Source organism: Xenopus laevis, chromosome 1S, assembly GCF_017654675.1.
Source record: "Xenopus laevis strain J_2021 chromosome 1S, Xenopus_laevis_v10.1, whole genome shotgun sequence".
NCBI classification, from domain to species: Eukaryota; Metazoa; Chordata; class Amphibia; order Anura; family Pipidae; genus Xenopus; species Xenopus laevis.
In genome coordinates, this window is record NC_054372.1 from 133,656,898 (window position 1) to 133,665,417 (window position 8,520).

At 38.7% G+C, this 8,520-nt stretch overlaps 1 protein-coding gene across 4 annotated transcripts in view; it reads right to left on the reverse strand.

The window, feature by feature from the left end:
• mtmr3.S (myotubularin related protein 3 homeolog S) overlaps window positions 1-8,495 on the reverse strand; it is a 50,496-nt gene extending 42,001 nt beyond the window's left edge. For 2 of the 4 annotated variants that reach the window (XM_018238199.2, XM_018238216.2), the window contains exon 1: window positions 8,331-8,494. The gene's annotated coding sequence lies outside the window, so the exon portion shown is untranslated. 4 annotated transcript variants of the gene reach the window in all.
• Window positions 8,496-8,520: the final 25 nt, after the last annotated feature.

Sequence of the window (8,520 nt, forward strand, 5' to 3'; positions counted from 1 at the left end):
TAAATGACCTCAAAGCTTCCAATCTACAACATCACATCTCCCACACATCATTAGGTACCAATGTAAAACACCCTGTATGATTGCCAGGAGTCCACTGAACAGTTTGTTGCCCAATATGTATAGGTTTACCTAAGCACGTGGCAAATAAGGGCCTCAAAATGTAGACACCCCATTTGACCTATCAGTTCTGTTATTCCAGATACTGCGAAATCAACACATTTACATAGTTTGGGGGGGGGCGGCAAAAGGTAGAAAAAAAAGTATGTTCACCCCAGAAAACCATATATTTTAGGAAAGTACACATTCCCCCGAATCCAAATTGGGTATGGATGTCTTTCTACTCCAAAGCACCAAGCCTCAAACATGTCCTAAATTTGGTGATTTTGGTGACTTCCAAAAATAACCTCAAAATTTCCACCCTGCAGCATTGTATTTCCCACATACTATTGGGTATCAAGACAAATCACCTGGGGTCCTCTGAACAGTTTGATGCCCAATGTGTATGTATGTATAGGTGTATAGGGGGGTAAAGTTAGAAAAAGTACGTTCAACCCATAGAACCATATATGTTCGGAAAGTACACATTCCCCCGATTCCAAATTGGGTATGCATGTCTTTCTACTTCAAAACACCAAGCCGCAAACCTTTCCTAAATTTGGTGATAAAGGCAACGGTTTTTACATTTCTGAAAATCGTCTAAAAATAATGCAATTGGCCGCATTTATCTCACCCAATTTCTTACATAAAATTGGAAAACACCCTAAATATTGACGCCAAGGGTCTACTAAACAGTTTGATGCCCAATATGCATAGATATAGCAAAGCAACGGACATGTGCTAACCCCAAATGAAAACAGCGCATATTCATTTTCTCGGCTGCCGATTCGCTTTCTGTGAACAAAGGCTCCTGGCAGTTTGTGCTGTTAGGTGGTCTTGTGGCACATAATAAAGACCGCCCAAAACCATATATTTTTGTAAAGTACACATTCTGACAAATCAAAAATAGGTAATTATGTCTTTCTACTCCAAACTACCACTACCTAAATGCAGCGGTTTTTAGGACATTCTGAAAATTGCCAAAAAATATTGCAATTGGCTGCATTTATCTCACCTAATTTCTTACCTACAATTGTAAAACACCATAAATATTGATGCCAAGGGTCTACTGAACAGTTTGATGCCCAATATGCATAGATATACCAAGGTAGCTGGCATGTGCAAACCCCAAATAAAAATAGTGCATATGAATTTTCTCGCCCGGCTATTCGTCTTCTGTGAACATAGACCCTTGACTTCATATTATGTGCCATAAGACCATCCTAACAGCAAAGACCACCCAAAACCATATATTTTTGGAAAGTACACATTCTGATGAATCCAACAAAGATAAAGACTTCTTTCTGCACCAAACTGCAAAGCTTTTCTAAACAGAGGTATTTACATTTCTGAAAATCACCTAAAGATTTTGCAGTTTGCAGCATTTATCTCACACAATGTTTTATGTACAAAGAAAAATCACCCTAAATATGAAAGTCTGAGGTCTACTGAAAAGTTTGATGGCCAATATGCATAGATTTACCAAAGTATGTGGTGTGTACGGACCCCAGAAGAAAAATGTGCATATGAATTTTCACACTGGCCAACTCAGCTGCTGAAAAAGAGAGCCCCAACTGTGCGTTATGTGCCGTAAGACCCCCAAACTGCTTTTTGGAAAGCACATATTGTGGCGGATCAAATTAAGTAAAATACATCTTTCTATACCAAAGCACCAAACAGCAAAACTATACTAAAGATACATAAGGAACAATAATGCAGGGATAAAATTGCAATAAAACCACAAAAATTGTGTAAATCAATGAAATAAAATAACTGATCCAACAGCATAATTAGCGGCCAAAATCGATTATCCAATAGTCTCGCTGCCAAAATAAATTTTTTGGCAAAAAAACCCCAAAAGATAATGATACAATGACTAAGTAAAAAAAAAAAAAAAAAAAAACCTGTTTGAGTTGTGTATACATGTTTCTGCACTTCTAAAAGTGAGTAAATACATGTTAATAAGTGTACAAAAAGGAGCAAGTATGCTAAAATAAAAAATACTAATCTTTACTAAAATGTGTGTAAGTGTATAAATGTACTGTAAGTTTATGTAAGTGCACGCAAGTGTTTAAAAAAAAAAAAAAACGTGCACTTTTGTAGCTGGAGGGACCCTGGACAGAGTGTATGCAGAGTTGTTGCGCAGCAGGAAGTGAGTGGGCAAGTGTGCTACCTGGAGGAGGTATGTGAAGTAGCAGAAGCTCCATAGTAGCAGAAGCTCCATGCATGGCACATCTGCTACTTTGAAGTCGGATCTGCGACAATCACGTCTCAGATCCAACTTAACAGCCCCCCTCGTTGCCCAGGGGGCTGTCATCCCTTTTGACTCTCTGCAGAGGCGGCAAAAGCCGATGCAGAGAGAAGGGTTCAGCTGCTGAAAACATACAGGGTACGTGCTTGGCAGTCTGGGCCCTGAACCGCCAGCATGTATGCCGTACGTGCTTGGCAGTTAAAGGGTTAAACCTTGCTATGTATAACCATTATTTGTAAATATGTTGGCAAGTGCATACACAGTTTAATACATGTGCAAACAAATGAACATATTGCACATGCAGTATGTTACTTAGGAACATCACATATTACAACGCAGGCATCTTTCACTGTGATCTACAAATAACACAGGCAAAAAATTATCCTATAATCTGTGTGTTCAGACACCCGCAGGCTGTGACACTGTAAATATTGATCAGCGCTCTTAATAGCTAGATTTATCTTCTCACATAACCCAGATAATATCAAGGACGAGGAAAAGATACTTGCCAATGAATAAATTCCCACCAAGAAAAAGAATGTCCAGCTTTGTAGAAATTTCAGCATCAGTAACTAAAATGTTTCCAATTTGTGCCGTAAAATATGTGGGTGGTCTTATATTCTCACACAGAAAGGCCTACCTGCTCATGATAAATGTGGTGCATTTATGGTTGATGGGTTTATGGGTTTTTGGTAATCTGGTAAAATGCACAAACATGGGCAGGCACTGGCTGCTAAGTTTTAAAAAGCCATTTGAGAGTTTTTAAAAGCCATTTGTGCATTAGCCATTAGCATGGTTATGTGTAAATGTAGGTCTGAACTCACCAATACTAGCAGGGAAATGCAAAGTATTTCTGCTCAAATTGAAATTGAATATACATCAGCACACCAAACCTACAATTTGGCTACACATGTAGTGAGCCAAAATGCCCAGCACAGGAACCAGACATGGTACAGGTATGGGACCTATTATCCAGAATGCTCAGTACCTGGGGTTTTCCAGATAACAGATCCTTCCATAATTTGGATCTTGATACCTTAAGTCTGCTAGAAAATCATGTAAACATTAAATAAACCCAATAAGCTGGTTTTGCTTCTAATAGGGATTAATTATATCTTAGCTCGGATCAAGTATAAGGTACTGCTTTATTATTACAAAGAAAAAGGAAATCATTTTTAAAAAATTGGATTTGAATAAAATTAGTCTATAGGAGATGTCCATTCTGGATAATGGGTTTCCGGATAACAGATCCTATACCTGTATTTGGGCAGTAACTGTAAACACCTATCCCATAAAATTTACAAATTGGTATCTGTATAATTCCAAGCAAATTTTATGGACTGGATAATCCACTTGCAGATGCTAGACACTTTCACGTTATTAGCCAAGCTGGTAAATGTAATGCCCAGACCTGAATCTTAGGCAGAAATGCTACCCAGTGAGCCAACAGAAAAGAAAATAATTATAAAGACTACAATACATCTTTGGAATCCATCCAATTTGCTATAGAGATAATGCACACAAAAATCTTCATATGAACATACTTGGCCTATAAAACCACCAGTAAACATAGAACAATATCTTTCATATCTCAGATTAGCTTCACTTACAGTATGTTTCCACCACTCAAAACCCCATAAATTGTAACTTGAGCTACCCATTAAATATTCTAAATCAGTTTGCAAATTGCTCCACACAGAGAGGTTGGCAGTAATTTAGTTCAGGATGAAGCTAATTGGTTATTTTTTCACTTTTTCAAACTGTCAATTTATATTTAACGGGCAGTGTACTTAGATTTATATTCCACAGCACAAGCTGTCCTGTTTGAAGCTCAGTTATCAGGTGAGAGCTTCACTCAAATACATTAATCTTAATACAAAAATTACTGGCATTAACTAACCCCAGCCAAACACACACACCAAGGATTAAATACAAATCCTGAGAGTTAGGCAACTATATAACAGAATCCTGGGTGTAGCACTTCCCTAACAATAATACATACAAAGAGTAACAAAACCAAAACAGGACTACTATGAACAGCAAGCATATTGTGAAGATGGAGTACAGTTTGGAAAGAATATTTCAAATACTAGAATTCTGAAGGCTTTAAAACCTGCCTAAACATGCTTTGTGAACAGCTTCATGGCATAGTTGCTATTATATAAATGTGTTTTTAGCACACAGCCTACAAGCAACTGTTAAAGGAAAGTTCAAGGTCTTGCATAAAATTGACAGATAAAAGCAAAGTTATGATGTATATAAACAAATCACCTGCCATTTTAAGTCCACATTAGAACCTTTCAAGATATATATTATTGCGGCAGTATTTTTAGGGCCGGATTTACATAATGGGCGCCCCTAGGCCCACTGCCATTCGTCGCCCCTGTTCCCTCCCCTTTATTCGTGCAAATTTCCATCATCTGGACTGGAGCAATGGGGATTGGCGCATGGGAAATTTAAAAAAGGTTTGTATCTCCAGCGCATCCCCACTGTTTTTGAACCAATGTGGGTGTGGTTGGGCAACATGCCATCCCCATAAATTTCTGCCATCCTAGGAACTGGCCTCGGTGGCCTTTCCACAAATCCGGGCCTGAGTATTTCTATATATAGAATAACTACTGTGTGAACCAGTGTACACTGGGCTCTTATTGAGATATCATAATTCTGTTCTAGTAGAATGTATGTTGCTGCAAATGTATTTTAAAATGCAATGTCCCTTTGGCTGGTGCTTGCCTTCAGTGACCCCAGCAAATGTAAGCCGAGATACCTGCTGTTAATGCCAACATTCTGCTGTTGCTGGGCACCCTATGTGCACTGCAGGTCTAAGCACATGTACAGATGATAATCCCAAATACATATGGGCTGTCTAGCCATTCCGTATCTACAGCAGCCATATTCCTATTTTGCTCTAAGTGTTGGTGAGGCAAGCCACATAAAAAAAAACAACCAAGTACATGTAACCAAAAGCTGTGCTTACAATTTATTGTTGAGCAATTGCAGCTGTCAAGATTTTACTGCATAGTCAAATAAAGTACAGGCTAACCTTAAAGTGCTTATCGGTGTGTCCCCAAGGGCAGATGCAATACGAATAACTGCATGGAGATGCCCAACTGCCCTACATCAGCAGCCTGTTGTGTTTCTTTGCTCAATGTACCTACATTCAGCAGGGAAATGTTTCCCACGAGGTCCTGGAAAAACCTCCAACATCAAAATATCTAGGCAGCAGTTCCATCTTACTTAATTGGAATCAAGCAGCAGAGAACACACCTCAACTAGCATTAAAAACATGTCAACTTCACATCAAAGCTATTTTTGCTACACTGTGTGCCTGCAGTGAATTAATATTTAGAAAAACCTGGATACTGCTCAAAGTACTGTACATGACATACATATGTCCATAAACATCAAAAAGAGAAGGACGGCACTCCGGTGCATGGAATATACTTTTATTCCAGATTCAAACAAGGATCCAACGCCCTACGCGTTTCGGGAATCACTCCCTTAATCATAATATGTCCATAAACCCAGCTTTTTTGGGTTTTGGGTCTTCATATTTTTACATGTTGGTGGGAGACGTACAAAATGTTGAACTGCAAATGGGTCAATAGACGGATAAATTCTGAAAACCTCTTAATACAGAGGGCATATTTATCAAGAATCAAATTTGTGAGCTGTGTGAGGGTTTTTCTACCTCGGAAAAACTCGAATTTCAAATGTTTGCGTGTTTATGGAAAAATCTGAATGTTAAAAACAATGTGGAAAAAAAAAAAAAACTCTAGTGATCGAGTTCAAGTCCCAAAAAAAATTCAAATCCATCAAATATATGTCCCGAAAGATTGAATTTTCGGATAAAAACCGAATTTTTACATTCAAATTTCCAATTTTTTTTTTTTAACTCACAGACATTCGAGTTTTTGAAACGATAACTTGAATGGGAGCTTCGGTGCAAAAAAATTTGAATTGTGGAAAAAAAACAAATCACATTTGATTTTTGATAAAACTGCCCCATAATGTTTGGATAAACATCTGTATTAGACGAGTAAATGCGCTTAACAATTGACCTAGCCACAAAGTTATTTGATTACATATGATCAAAAATATGCAACATTGCTCCATATGTGGGTCCAAAAAAGCTGTTTTGTGCAAAAGAATTTTGGGTGATGCAGTCATTTGTAAAGCTGATGTACTGCCCATGGATTTTTTTCATGCAATGCGTATCCAAAATATGTGCCTTCATGCAGCTGTGACCCATAGACTGTTAAATCTCTTTACAACAGCTTCTTTATGTGCACTGTATATCCCTAAACTATTAAATAGAGCCACTAACAAAGAACGCAGCGTCTCTGCAAAAACTTGCAATTATTATATTAATATCCATCTCTTTTAGGGATGCGCCAAATCCACTTTGGCCGAATCTTTCCTTCAAGAAAGATTTGGCCGAATACCGAACAGAATCCTAATTTGCATATGCAAATTAGGGATGGGAAGGGGAAATATATGTTAACTTCCTTGTTTTGTGACAAAAAGTGACGTGATTTCCCTGTCCCGAATTTAGGATTCTGTTTGGCCTTGCAGAAGGATTCAGCCAAATCCTGCTGAAAAAGGATTCCAGGATTTGGTGCATCCCTAATCTCTAGACTTGGTATATATGGATTCCTGCTTCTTTAAAAATTACATTGCACATCAATAATCAAGAACATTACCCATAATTTTGAAAAGATAGAATAAGCATTCTGAAGGCTTTGAACAGGAGAAGTAATAGATGACCAAGAAACAACGAAGGACTCTAACAACGTGTTTCTCTCATACAGGCAAAGCACAGCAAGATGTGCCAGATCGCATGGCTCACTTAGATGGAATTTGGATTTTGCGTCTCACCTCTCTGTCATGTGATTACTTAATGAATGAATAAGCATAGTTGGGAATTAAAAGGATTTATCAGTCTTTTGGAATATGTGTATATTTTGCATTCCTGCCTACTAGTTAGTTACTGACAGCCATGGGCATTCACGTGCAACAGGCACAAGACAAAAGGCTACCACTACAACGATGAACACTAGAATCTTTTCTATTAAAAAAATGACATATAAACACAATTACATAATATGCCAAGTGTTATAGCAATGTGAAGCCGAGATTTGAGTACTTTTATGAAACATACTAGGATAGATAGATAGATAGATAGATAGATAGATAGATAGAATAAAATTCAAAATCTGATTCAAGCCTAAACCACCTCAGCAATCAGCAGCAACAGCACAAGCAATGCTATAGCACTTCAGCACATGCCACAGATTTATATAAAACACTGTAGGAAAGAGAATGGAAAAGGAACAGACGGGATGGGCCACCTGGCTAAAATATAATAAGGAAAGGATACATGATGGCCATTGCTAAGTGTGCAGCCTATAATATCAACTAGAGAACATCATGAAGGAGGCCCACTTGACAGCTGCATAGAAAATGCAAAGAAAAGTCAAGTATGGGCACAGACAGAATTGAAACTAGATATATTGGGAGTGCAGACTCGGTGTAAGAATATGTCAGACACAATAATATAGAAAATACAGTCAGCTGTCAAAGGGGTGTGACCTGTGTGGCCCAACACCCGCATTTAAACAACAATTCTCTGCACCACATTTTGGAATAATGTTGTCAGTGGAAGTTGAAGTTGTAGTTGTAGTTGAAGCACAACAGGCTGGTCACCCCCTGAATAAGAGAATTAGCAATTCAGGGACACCATGGAACCAATAAACTACGTGTATATGTGGGCTGAGAGAGCTGTAAAGATCAGTAACACCGTGCGTGCAAATACAGGGCTTACAAAAACCACCCAAGAATATACAACCACCCACTAGACATACATTAAAACCAATTTAAGCGTAGTGGGGACGCGAGAAGGAACAAGAGACAGGAGCCAGAGGCTGGGCTACGAGTATGGACACAACAGATTGTTGCACGAAAGCGAACAAGTTTTTATTACCGAGGTGCAGAGTGCGAGCAGTATCCCTACGAGTCGCTGGTGTCCGGTTTTAGCTGCTATCTTCCTGGGTTCAGGGTTCTTCCTTCTTTCTCACAACCACAACAACATGGCGGAAGCGCGGGCACGAGATGAAGGCCGGAGGGGGTGTCGACGTTACCTGACTGGGTACTCCCACGCACTCTGGGAACGC